Source organism: Grus americana, chromosome 2 (assembly GCF_028858705.1).
Source record: "Grus americana isolate bGruAme1 chromosome 2, bGruAme1.mat, whole genome shotgun sequence".
Taxonomy (NCBI): domain Eukaryota; kingdom Metazoa; phylum Chordata; class Aves; order Gruiformes; family Gruidae; genus Grus; species Grus americana.
Window position 1 is genome coordinate 138,838,064 of NC_072853.1, and position 14,218 is coordinate 138,852,281.

At 39.5% G+C, this 14,218-nt stretch overlaps 1 long non-coding RNA gene across 1 annotated transcript in view; it reads right to left on the reverse strand.

Annotated features, from left to right (window-relative positions):
• LOC129202537 (uncharacterized) overlaps nt 1-14,218 on the reverse strand; it is a 34,736-nt gene that overhangs the window by 716 nt on the left and 19,802 nt on the right. The window contains exon 4 of the long non-coding RNA XR_008575739.1: nt 14,027-14,097. This is a non-coding gene — a long non-coding RNA (uncharacterized LOC129202537). The remainder of the gene's footprint in view (nt 1-14,026; nt 14,098-14,218) is intronic.

The window sequence follows — 14,218 nt, forward strand, 5'->3', positions numbered from 1 at the left end:
TTCTTGCGAAGATTAAGGCACATGTAATGTGATCTTTGGGAGAATGTATTTAGCCTTCCGAGGAGCAAAGTAACATGTTAAATGTTTAAACAAGACAAGCCTAGAAATGCAATATTAAATAATTGCCTGAAACAGGCACAATTCTCTTGGTTGTACCTAGGCAACCAAAGCAACTTTTAGATGATACATGCATATAATTACATTCATCCTGTGCAAAACTCATGTTGCAAATATCTTTTCATGTAGTACTGATGCTGCAAAAAAAGCAGTGATCTAATTACTCATGTGTAAGTTGCCATAGTCTGTAGATTTGCCATCTAGGAAAAAAACATCTGAATGCTGTTTGTATTGCAGTTCCAGTTGTGGTGGGGAGAACAGGCTCTCCTATTTTCGTATACAGTATATTCCCTCTTGCAAGTACAAGGGTAATTGGATTGTGCAGTGAGAGCACTCTTGGCAAAATTGCTTGCCAGAAATATATTGGGGAATAAATTCTTCCCAAAAGGAATAGCTTTGTTTATGCCAACCGCACGAGAGGAAAAGGAAAGAAGAAAAGAACTGAGACACTGACTGTGGGTTGTATTGTTCTCTGGGTATATCATAATTTTACACTTCCTTGACTTCTGTCAATAATTTTGACCTTATTGAGTTCTTCACAGACTTATTTTTCTATTTTTGTCTTTTCTGCAGTTTAATATGTGCCTTTCTGATATTAATGCTGAGCAACAATTCATTCATACAGAATTCTTTTCAGGTTTTAACAGCTATTCTTCATTATTCATGAAGAGAGTCTGATTTTTAAAGTACTATTTATTTTCAGTCCCATATCCCAGCTTCCCTATTCCAAAAGATGACTTCTGGTGGCTTAGGTTAATTAAGAGCCCCCCTTTTTTTATTTCTCTCCAGGTTTCCTTTGAGGATCTTAAAATAATTAATGTGAAAGAAAATAATCATATTTTGAAATATGGTGACTGCCCCTTCAGCAGAGATAATTAAATGCAAAGACTATATTAAATAAGCTTGCCCAGGTGTTTCATTGAATGAAATAAATTTGTTTAAACATTATCTTCTGTAGGGAAGGATTAGACTGCTTCACCATCTTTGTGCATCTAAATTCATCTCAAGGCTTATCAAATTTGCTGAGTGCATGTCTGCATTTTAAAGGGATTGTGTCATGTTAGCAGAAGTTCTCACTGAAAACAGAAATGCTTCCAGGCATCCGACATGCTTTAGCCTTAGAAGCACAGCCTGATAAAAAAAGACAGCAGTTAATGGAGTTGCTAATTAGAGAGTTAGACAAAGAGAATCACATTCGTTCATTCATGTCATAATGGTTGTATTTGATGCTTAGTTTCAAAATAAAAATAAAGCAGTTTTAGGACTAGGACATTCACAGGCTCATTTTTTGCTTATTTGAACAGTAGAGGAAGCAGTGTCAACATCCTTCTGCTCTACTGGCTACCTGTACCATAGACAGCAATATGTGATAGCCTCTTGAGGGTCACTGCTGTCCTGTGCAGAGAAGACAGGGAAGAAGTGAAACCTGCATTATAATCTGAGCTAAGGTACTCAGCGACATACTGTGGCAATAAGGATGCTCACCTGGAGTCTGGGATTCTGCTCCCTGTAAGGCAGAGCAGGTACAAGGACTGGGCTCTCCCGCAACTCCACGGCCACTCCGTACCCCACTTCTGGCCATCCAAGAGCATGCGCATGTGTCTCTTGCTAATTTCAAAGACTTTTATTTCATTACAGTGTGAAAAATATTCAAGCAGTATAAGCTCAGATCTTCATGTGCCATGGGATTTTATGAGTCAGCCAGCTGTAATACAGCACAACCTGCTCTCAAAAGTACTGACTTGTAAGAAAACGATAAGCCCAGAAATCAGGATATGAAATTTTAGAGGGTGCTTGTGCAGTGATGATGCACAATAATCTAATAAAATGTCAGTAGCTCATTAATTGAGTAGATCTGCTGGGGTGGGAGGTGACATTAGGAGGTGTGTTATACAGCTGCCCTCTTTCCTAGCACAGCAGTATGTGCAGTTCAAAGTTATGACGCAATCATAGCTGCACTGTTACAGCTGGAGTTGGTCTGTACATAAGTACATCTAATAACATGTCACCCAGCGCTGATGCTTTGTTTATCAGTGTAGCATCACAATTAGCACCCACATTTGTAAGTACGTTTCAGCATAATTTGATCTCCATTCTGTCATGTGTAGATGAGACATCAGGTAATGATAGAGTTAAGTAGCATTGATCAAAGCTGTATCCCAACTCAAGTCCACGTCAAATCTTTCAGATAATAGGGACTTATGACCAACATCAGTCTTCTTTGTTGACAGTTTTGAATAGTGATCTGTCTTCCAGTGCGATTGGGCTACAGTGGCATTTGAAAAATATGTATGAAAGCTACTATAATTCTGGTAAAAGAAGGAAAATGATATATGGGTTTATTTTCAAACATGCCCATGTGTGAATTAGGTGAGCAGAAATATACGTACAGGCTGTGGACAAACATTCATCCACAATGCTATGCACATCTCTTGTTGGTGGCCAAAATTAAGGGCCTTCATGGCTTGCACGTACAGATTGTGCCCATTAGTGCACCTAGCCCTGTTTTCATAATATGAAGCCCTATTTTAATTTATCTGAAACAAATATATTAATCTGAAGGATGCCAGCCCTGTATGCAACTTTCAAAATCATTATTCTTGTAAGTAATTTTCTTCACATAATGGCAAACTCTCAATGCGTGATGTTTAGTCAACAAGACTGATGTGCACTAAAGTCCTTGTTCACAGATTTATCTTGCTTACTAGATGGAAACATGGAAATGGTATATGTTAGTGAGGTATTACAGACTTAACACTTCAATCATTGCAATTAGTTATAAATCTCTCATATTGTCACCTTTTCTAGGCACTTCCAATTAGAGTGCAGAATAAATCTGTGCCTGGGGACTCTGGGTATCCCAAAGCAATACAGGAGTATTGTCAAAAGACCGGCCAGGTTCACTAGAAACAGTTTAGCTCTGTTTGAAGCTTTGTTTTATGCAAGACAAGGACACCCAGTCACTACTCCCTCTTTTGAATCCTGGATGTAAATTACCTGACAGGAAAAGAAACGACGTTTCTTTTGGCCATTAAAAGATTACTAGCAAAAAGATGAAGGCTTGTCTTATTCCCTGGCAAACAGCCCAACTTTCAGCTGTAACCTTAATTCCTTGTTGGATCTGATTCTATCTTTCAGGAATGTTTGGTGATGTCTAGCTAAGAAACCTTTAATTTCTACAAAGCAGGTAGGCCAGTGGCCCTTTATCTGGTTTCACAAACATAAAGCGTTACTTCAAAGTTGCAATTTTATAAAACAAGGCCCTAATCTTCCACTGCAGATCACCTTGGTTAGTAGCTGCAATAAGGAGGGACCAAATGTTTATACAAATTTTACCCTATTTAATTTTGAAAGCTGAGGCCAGTCTTACTATAACTAAGGAATTTTCTGCACATGCTATAGAGCTTAAGATCATCGCCATTCTATAGATGCACCATCTGAAAGATGCTGAGCAGATACCCATCAGCGGAAACCAAATCTGTGATTCCTACACAAAAGCGACTCTTAAGGACCAAAGTCCAGATAAAGCAAGACTGTGAGACACTTTTAAGTATCACATCCCGCTTCCTTTAGAGACATCTGGAAACCTCCTTAATTTCTTCAGCACTGTGGTATCAGGCCCTACATCCTGGCAAATGAAGGGCATGATGGTGCAAGGCGCCAGATGATACCTTGAATTTTTATTTGGCCTGGAGTTTAAAGGGCTCAGTATCTCACAAAGCTGTCAAAGTCAAACTGAAATAGTCCTCTTGCCATTCCTCTTTTCTTTCTGCACTGTACTCTGCTGAGTTGCTGAAGCGGGCTTGCAAGCAAATGAAAAGAATTTGATTTCCTCACTACTCGTGGGCTCTCAACCATGTCCCTCATAAATAAATGATTTTTTTTGGTCACTGAATCTTATATTTTGCCCTCAGAGAAACTTGGCATAATATCCAATGAAAAGAATAATTGAATAGCACTTGGTATAACTATTGACTATAACTCAGATACCACACCACTGCACACAGTATAAATACCAGGGGCCTAATGTTCTGTAAATTAATTGAAGTGGAAAGTCCATATTCACAATTCATCCCAATGAACTTGAGGAAAAAACCCAAGAGGGTAAATACTAATTCTAAGATAGGGGCTTTTAGTGTTGAGTAGTGAATTTTATATTGTTCCAGTAGTTAATCTCTGCCTCACAGGATTCAGCTTTATATCCATCAACTGTCCACAGGATCAAATATTATTAATCATGTGATATTTATATAGTTATTATTGTACCATAATCCCTATACACACTTATGTTGCTGTAAGCCAAAGCAACACTACTCAAGCTGCCCCAGAGCAAAACGAGTGTCTGTGGAAGCATCCAGAGAATCATCCATAAGACATAAAGATATCACTTTGTCTGCCACAAAAACGTTGCCAGTTTTAGGGTGAATGTGGCTACTGTTCAACAGAGCACAGCAACACAACCCCGCAACGTGGAACAGGAAACGAAGTAAAAAAACCCCACATCTAATTGATATTTAGATATGGTAGGATGTAATTACTCATGCTGGAATTCATTCAAAGCATCAGCACTCTGAATGCTCCCTTATTAGGGAAAAAAAAAAAAGTACAATCAGTTCTTTACTATCCACCAACAGAGAAGACTTTAGTTTGGCAGCTGATGGTTAAAAATTGGTTTAATACATATGTCTATGTTTTTCATGTCATTGTTATGTTTGTTAAGTTAAATTACCTCAAATCTACCTTTGAACAAAGAAAGTGGTAGCTCAAATAAATAGTGCTTAGAAGTTTAGCAGCACTTTACAAGTTTAAAGTTCATTATAAACGTTGCCTGCTTGTGCTGATTTTCATAGCACTCCCAAGGGAATATCAAATAGCAGAACCACTTTACAAATGATGAGGCAACAGAAAGTTGTTAGGCAACTCACATTTAGAGCTAATAGCAAAGCTGGAGTCTGGTTTTATTTGTTTGGTCCACGTTTCAAATCATGACAGCATGTCTAATACAAACATGTCTTCATGTGATCTGTGCAAGTCTGGCCAGAAAATTAATATGAAAAAAAGAAGGAAGTCGGGTAATAGTTTATTTCTAAAGAACACTGTCATTCATCTGAAAATCATCGGTAGACATCATCTTTCCAAATTGTGTAGGTATGATCAGGTCAAGGGATCCCACCTCTAATTTGAATAGAGTTGGAATCTGGGTCCGAGAAACTTAAAAATTAAGAGTTGCTAACCTAAATCCTTAACAACAAAAGAGCAAACAGGTTGACACTGAATTATTTTTCATGTTAGCCAACAAAAAAAAAAGTGAAAATGATCATTAGTGTCAATGAAAATATCTCAAATCTACCTCTGACTCATGTATGTGTGTGTAGCAGGTGGAGGAAAATAATATATCCAGGAAATTTTAGCATTTGTAGGAAGAAGACCCAGCATCTTTGTTACTGTCATCTGTCTCTCTTTGAGCATCCTGTTAAGTAAGCGATCTCCGGTGGATCAGCTCACTCTCTCTGCCATTCATACGCTGTGCTCCCATTTTTACCAGGCAGGTGCAGGACAACCAGGGGATCAGGCCCAGCCAGCACAGGTTCATGAAAGGCAGGTCCTACTTGACCAACCTGATCTCCTTCTATGACCAGATGACTCGCCTAGTGGATGAGGGAAAGGCTGTGGATGTTATATCTACCTGGACTTCCATAAAGCCTTTGATATTGTCTCCCACAGCATTCTCCTAGAGAAGCTGGTGGCTCATGGCTTAGACAGGTGCACTCTTCGCTGGGTAAAAAAACGGCTGGAAGGCCAAGCCCAGAGAGTTGTGGTGAACGGAGTTAAATCCAGTTGGCAGCCGGTCACAAGCAGTGTTGCCCAGGGCTCAGTACTGGGGCCAGTCCCATTTAATGTCTTTATCAATGATCTGGATGAGGGGATCGAGTGCACCCTCAGTAAGTTTGCAGATGACACCACATTGGGTGGGAGTGTCGATCTGCTTGAGGGTAGGAAGGCTCTCCAGAGGGATCTGGGCAGGCTGGAGGCCAATTGTATGAGGTTCAACAAGGCCAAGTGCCAGGTCCTGCACTTGGGTCACAACAACCCCAGGCAACACTACAGGCTTGGGGAAGAGTAGCTGGAAAGCTGCCTGGCAGAAAAGAACCTGGGGGTGCTGGTTGACAGCCAGCTGAACATGAGCCAGCAGTGTGCCCAGGTGGCCAAGAAGGCCAAGAGCATCCTGGCTTGTATCAGGAATAGTGTGGCCAGCAGGACTAGGGAAGTGATCATGCCCCTGTACTCGGCACTGGTGAGGCCGCACCTCGAGTACCGTGTTCAGTTTGGGGCCCCTCAGTACAAGAAGGACATTGAGGTGCTGGAGCGTGTCCAGAGAAGGGCAACAAAGGTGGTGAAGGGTTTGAAGAGCAAGGAGCAGCTGGGGGAACTGGGATTGTTTAGCCTGGAGGAGGCTGAGGGGAGACCTTATCGCTCTCTACAACTACCTGAAAGGAGGTTGTAGCCAGATGGGTGTTGGTCTCTTCTCCCAAGTAACTAGTGAGAGGACAAGAGGAAATGGCCAAGTTGTTTCAGGGGAGGTTTAGATTGGATATTAGGAAAAATTTCTTTACTGAAAGAGTGATCAAGCATTGGAACAGGCTGCCCAGAGAAGTGGTGGAGTCACCAGCCCTGGAGGTGTTCAAAAAAACGTGTAGATGTGGCACTTTGGGACATGGTTTAGTAGACATGGTGGTGTTGGGTTGATGGTTGGACTTGATGATCTTAGAGGTCTTTTCCAACCTTAATGATTCTATTATATGATTCTATGATTTAAACTCCATCCCTTGATGGACACTAACTCTGATGGACGCTTTTGTCTGCACTGACAGTGCATTTAGTAGTAACTGTCATATTTGTGTATTGACAGTATTGCCAGTTGTGAAGGGTTTTCACAGTTTGTGGTTTGTTTGGCTTTTTTCTCCCTAAATCTTCAGATTCTGGAATTCTTTGAGTAGTTTTAATAATAAGTTTTAATTTTAAAAGCTGTGAAAGAGACCCAAGAATGTGATCCTAGAAAACTCAAGCAAATAAACTTAACTTCTGCCAAGTTCTTAAAAATAATACTTTTTTTAAAACTAGTATTTTTTGTGTGCCTGTCTTTTGAGTTCCTAGGGTTGGTAATATTGTCCTTAATTTCACTTTTTAGAAATGTGAAATGGCAACTTTGTACATACATAGATGCATACCTGGGAACACATGCTCATGAAAACAGAGCCTGAGGTGGCCTGTCATTCTAGCACAGTCCCAGTCTGAAAATCATGAAAACCAGACTTCCAAAACATAAGATTCTCCATTTGCTAATTTAGATGTCACATCTGCAAGCATTACTAATGCAATCCCTTGCATTACCTTAGGTGATTTTGACATTTTTCTATATCCGATTTCTTAGGCTGTGGCTCTTCTGGAAAGCTTCATTCTCCTTATTGCAAAACAACAATTACAAATTATTTTTGAATCTCAAATGTGGACAGAGGACATTCATGCTTTCTCATTTTATCACCTAATTATTCCGAGCTGGTTTAAATCCAGCACTGACAAAGGTAGCAGTTACCAAAGTATGGTGTCCTGACCACCACAGCTGGTAATTCAATGTAAATAAAAGAGATCTCTTTCTGCGCCTAATTGTCAACCATCGGGAGACTTAAAACTCAGAGATCCTTGGGTGAAATGTGCCCCACAGGCACAAAATGATCATGTCACCTCATATATTCTGATCCTCCCTATAGCTGTTGTACTGTATATGTAGGACTTAGAAGCTGAACAGAGGAGTGCAGAGCTGCTGCAAACACCAGTCTGGCTTGAAACATGGTAGAAATAAGCTTAGCAAAAACGTTTTGGACAATTGAAAACAAAACGTTGACTGTATAAATTTGCCTTGATGAAGATGAGCGAACTAAAAGCCCAGCTGCTTAGCACTTTAGACTTTCAGCTCACACTGCTTATGTGTAAGATGATTTTGCCTCCAAATTGAATGTTGCTGGCTGGAAATTTATAGGTAGACTGGACATATGCACTCTGTCTTATTTTAGGAGAAAAGAATAACAAAAGTTAAAAAAAAAAAAATCTGGAAACCAGCCTCAATAATTCAAGCAGATCGTAAGACAGCCTCTTCCTCTCTGCAATGGTTAATGTTGAAATTTTTCATTTTTACTGATTTCAGTGATGAAAAAGTCCAGTCCTGCATTACTTAGCCTCTCCTGTGCCTTAAACAAGACAACTAGACAATGCCAGAACAGATCTTCCCCTTTTTAACATAGTTTTTTTGTCAAGCTTTCGTTAAGGGTCTTAGCAATTTTTCTAAGGCAAAACAGAATGAAACAGGATAAATATGATTTAATTAATACTGTCAGATTGTAATATCTCCATCCCCTCTTTATAATTATGCCCAGTGGCAGCAGTTTCAATTTCTAAAAATAACTTCTAATCCATAATTTTATTTAGCCACCGTGACAAGTAAGTACCAAACATGCCACCAATAATATTTTCCAGCAAAATCTTTCAAAAGGTATCATAGCTGCATAAACAGTTGTGTGACATTCCTCTCATACATATTTGCTCATTTTTGGAGACATGGGGTTGTGTTTTAAGACCCTATACTCTTTGACTCTAGAGGTTGGCAAAAATACTTCAGTAAAGGATGTCGAATGTTGCAAAGTTATTATAAAGCCCTGTTAACGTGGATTGCAGAGTTAATGTAGGTTGCAGGACCCTGTTTTAAGATGAATCATTATTAGAAGCTGCTTGACTTCATTTTTCCGGGGCTGATATTTTCATGCTTTATACTGTATTAGTTTATGGGTTAAAACAAATTGCATGGCTTGTGAAGTAAAGGATGAAACTTTTGTTTTCTGCTGTCTACTAGAATTCTGAAGTTGATCGCTCGCCTTGATAAACTGCTGCCCTGACACCTTAAAATAAGCCTGCCCTGTGACTACAAATCAATATGTATTTGCAAGGAAGAAGGTGACAAAAGGAAGAAGGTGACAAAACAGTCACGCTATTTTCTATAAATCATACATCCTGCGTTTCACTTCCTTTTTAATGGCACTTGGAGGAGCAGATGGGCTGAAGATCACAGAAGCAGGGCCACTGCTCCCCTCCTCAGCCAGCTCAGGGGTGGCATTCAAGCGTTCCAGGCGCAATTCATGCTGACCTTTACACTCAGTAATCAATATGAAACATCAGTAATGTTCGACTCACCATTAAAAGTGTTATTTTTGTTACACTGCCGGAAGAAGATGAGGCTGATGGGAATATGCACCATCCCAATGGCTCCAAGGACACCTGGTCCCTACACCTCTCCTTAGCACTCTGAGCCATCCAGTACCAACACCCTGCACAGACTAAAAACTCCTAACACGTAACATCAGCCTCTTAAGAAAAGTGTGGTGGTGTTGCTCAGAAAGAAGGCAAAATATGTGAAGGACATTGCCAAAGCCTTCATTGGTTACACCTGCATGGGATTTTTCTTAGTGAGAACTTATATAAGTCAAATAACACTGAGGAGACATTTTCCATCATAAAGAACCACACCACCAGTGCCTCTAAGCTAGCGCAGTGTGTGAGAATAAGAAGACACAAGCTCCTCTTGAGCATCACTGTCCAAAGCCAGGCAGCAGTCACTTTGCCTACACAAAAGTCATCCCACTGTAGTCTCCCCAGTGCAAAACCAGCGTTATTGCCTAGGTACTGGCCAATAGCCGGCTAATGCTACTGTTCCTGGGTATACTTACGGATTTTTTTTTTTTTTTTTTTTTGAGAGTTACTTGCATTGCTGCAAAGGCAATGAGGCTAATCACAGAAGTAAAATAAGGGGCATATAGTCAAAGCCAAGCAAGACTGCTTTTAAAGTAGTACCAAAGAAGGAAAGTTCCAAAAGTCACAATTTTAAAAGCTGGGGTTATATTGGGTTATATTTCTGTTTCGTAATAAGAATAAAAACAATCTAATAGTGGTCTGGAAAAAGAAAGTTTTATTTCCTATTTTCAGTGCTAAGAACACCTACACGGAATAACACCATATTCATAGCTGTTTTTTCCTCTACCGCTATTATCTGTCAGCTGACATAGAAGTCAATACACAATACAGTCTGGCGCAGTGAATGGAGTTATTATGAGACCGTAAGAATCTGTGTCTCCTTTGCAATCCTCACATTCAGTATTGGCCATTATGGATTTGCAATAGAAGGAGATGACCCAGCAATCTGCACAGCCCATATAGTACATCACATTGTCTCACTGGGACTTGGTGAGTTTTCACATCTAAGCTGGTCACAGTTCATGTATACAACAGAACTAAAATGGAGTGTAAATACCTAAATGTCTTCTTTGTGTATGTCATTCCTGAGATTTAGCTCTACATCTGTAGAATATTGCCCAAGCTGCCACAGATACATCTATTCAAATGCGTCTTAATTTTTAGCTGACTGTGGCTTTTTGACATATCCCATCAAATAGCCAATAATGATGTATTTTTTTGGCATTCCTAAGACTGCTTCCCGTGTCTCTCAATTACTTGCCCCCAGCAGAATGGCTGCAGTTATTAGCTTTTGCTTCACTGTGTCATTTGTGTTATTCTAGTTCCATGTGAAGTATGACTTCCTGCCATATAGTTGCTAATGGCGACTAGCTGCCTCCCCCACCCTGAGGTTTTTTTCTTCCCCTCCAAAATGTACTAAATTATTTGCTGACCAGAAGCATGATTATTCTTCATTTTCAATACATTCCTCAGGTTTTTTTAGGTTCTGTTCACGTCCAGCAATATAGGTACTAGAATTACTTATCCACAATTAAACTTCTGGAGTATAGTTAAGAGGTATTTTCAAAATGCCATATCCAAACAGCATATAATATATTATCTGACATGGACAAAAAATGTAACCTAGAAAAATACCTTGAGATTTAGGATTTTTTTTTTTGGGGGGGTGATCATCTTAGATTATAGTCTTCAATTCTGAAATACAATTCCATATTGGCATATGCATAGTAATGATGCAAACAGTGTTGGCAGGGTTTTTTAATTTGGTTTTGTGAAGAAGAATGAATGTTTAATTTAATCTGCTTGGAATCAGCCCAAACTAAAGCCCACTGAAATCCACTCCTCTCTGTCTTATTTCCATTTGCCAGCAGAAAAAAAATCACAGTTTTGTAGATTTGTTTACTCAACCTCCATTAAATACTTGTTATGAAAAAAGAATTTTGTGCATTTCTGGGCATCACAAATTGCTAACCTGAAAAATAATAAATAAACAAATCAAGAAAAAAAGCTGAAGTCAGGATAAAAGGCAGTCAAGGCATGGAGACAACAGGAGAGTGTGTATCCTATACAATCTTGTGATCTGGCCTACTTCATTATTCCCTTCACTAGTTTTTGTATACTGTCTTTGCGAACTGTGCAGTTTGAGGTTGCTCTGACACTTTTTGCTACCTGTATATGTTATAGGTGGGAATTTAGTATCCCAGTATTTCCTGGTCTGTTCAAACAGCACAGTATGCCCAGACCTCTTGATGTTCAGCCTCAAATCCCCCTGACTAGCCAGCCTTCCTCTCCATACTCGGCTTTGGAAAGCGGCACCTTTAATCATTCAAATCACAAATGGGGCGGACAAGATGAATTTGGGATGCGGTGAACCAAATCTACAGCTAAACAGCAAGCTGGTATGAAACCAGCAGGAAAATCATACTGAATGTGTAGTTCTGAATTAAACAGTGCCAGGGAATTGGTAAATTCTGCATTGGTAAACTGTTGGCATGATCTGCCTTGCTCTTGGCCATACCAGCCAGCACTGTCCCAGGCCACCCCTAAGGACACTTACGGAGTTTGAACTCCTTGAGGACCATTCCCAGCAGGCAGTTTGTGCCCAAACATGTTGTTTTGTAGGGTAAGACAGTTTACATGGGCAGGGTACATCATGCTTGTTGGTCTCTTTACCAGTGAACGGACCTGGATACTTTTAGTATCCTAGTCTAGATGTAGCTTTACAGCCCTTGTACCTGTAATGCACCATAGGGGTATCTGCCCGATGACCTACGCCAAGCAGATGCGCTGTTATCCAGTACGTCACGATACTCGGATTTGGAAACAGAGGAAATTCCCAATTCTGATCCATCTCTGACCAAAAGAGACTTTTAATTCAGTGGAATGGCAGCCAGAAGTTTAATTATATGTCAAATACTATTCTATTTCTGTCCTAAATATACAGGCACAATATTGGGTTAGATGTGTAAAGTACTAACTCTACATTATGTTGTCAAGGAAGAATTGCTCAGCATTCAGATGGCAAAATATTTTATAAAATATTAAAGTAAAAAGGTTAAAATTATAAGAAATGTGAAAGTGCTATAAGCAGATTAATAGAGAACTGTTTAGAATAATTTGTCTTAAGAGTAGCATCCATATGGATAGTTGCTTTAATACCATTGCAGGCAATATTCTCCTCTCGCACTTTTTAGCTAAAAATATTCTACTTCTATGTGGTCTGTCTACATCAGACTAGACAGTAGGAAAAACATTCAAAGTACATTTTCTTTATTACTATGACAACCTTGAGAGGGACTGCATGGTTTGACATGATTTGGGAAAGAACAGGCATTCTCAAGAAAGGTTGTGGAAGAGCGAGACACCTGTGATTTACCAACTATTAACTTGATAACAGAGGCGGGAGGAAAGCACTGCTGGACTGTCTATCACAGCTGTTTAATTTCCAGTCTGTCCTCACAGTAACACGTATTCCACTTATGCTTTGCTCCTAAAATCAGGTTTACAGTCTGCAGCCTAACATATAAGCAACAGAGATATAGCTGCAACCTTTACAAAAGAACACAAATTACTACTCACAACATTAATCAATTGTCCTCTGTTTTACTGAGGGAAAGTCATGAGTGTAAACAATAATCGTTAAAAAAAAGAAAACAAATCTGTCTCTCCAGCAGGTTCAGTATTGCTAAAAAGCACAGAAAGGAGAAAACAAAGCAAAACATTGTGACAACTGTTTATAACCAAGATAGCTGAAAAAAACAGGCACTATGAATATGTTCTGGAGGCAGTTAATGTCCCTCTAAATCACATGCATCTGAGGGTTCACATGTATAGCCAATTCATACAGAAATCAATGTAAAGCTTTAACTATACTTTCTATTGCTCAGAGGTTCAGTGTACCTTAGCATGCATCTGACAGAAAACAAAGACAAGCTAACACTTTTACCTAGGAGCCTGTAATTTACTATAGACCGTAAACAAAATTGATATTTTTTTAAAATGCTTTCTTATTTATTCCAACAAAATCTGAAGAGAAAGTGTTGTAGACCTCAGTTTGAGTTCAGTCCCGCTAAGTGTTAAGAAAGAAATCCTGGTGTCAGCTCTGACAGAGCCTAAAACAACCATCATCAACAGGAGACCTCACTTCAACAGCACTTACCTTTCCAGGATAAGGCCATGTAGCTCTTCTGAAGCAAACGCAGCAAAACTTGGCTCCACTTTCAACATATGTGACAAGGACATGATATAGAACAAAATTTACCTTCCTGATTTTGGTACAGTGGGTGGTTTGGCCCCATTTACACCCAGAATGAGCCCAGAGCTTCAAGCATTTCTATTTAATGGTACCAAGGGAACAGTTGTTGGTAAGTGCTTCTGAACAGGCACCGCTGACTGAAGCCTGCAGAAGCTAATTACAAACCATACTAAATAAAGAGGATCAGATGGTAAAGTGGGGAGAGGTTAAATCATTTTAAAGCTACGATGGTAAGTTTTCCCATTTCCTAAAAGGTTCCTTCTAGAATGCTACAAGGGATGGAGAAATCTGCTTTTCTCTTAGTAAATTATTTTAGCTGTTAATCAACATAATGAGTAAAACTTTGCACCTTACCTTTACTGTGATTTTTTTTTGAGTCTTAAATATGTTCTTGTGAGCAGACTCTTTTGGAGTCCTTTTTGCAGCTAGAATAAAGCCAAACAAAATATGATTTTATATTGATATAGGCCTTGAAACTAGTCCTAGGCAAAGCCCCTACTTAGTTACACAGGTGGTGTAAGGTTACACAGCCTTTAAAGTCAGGGC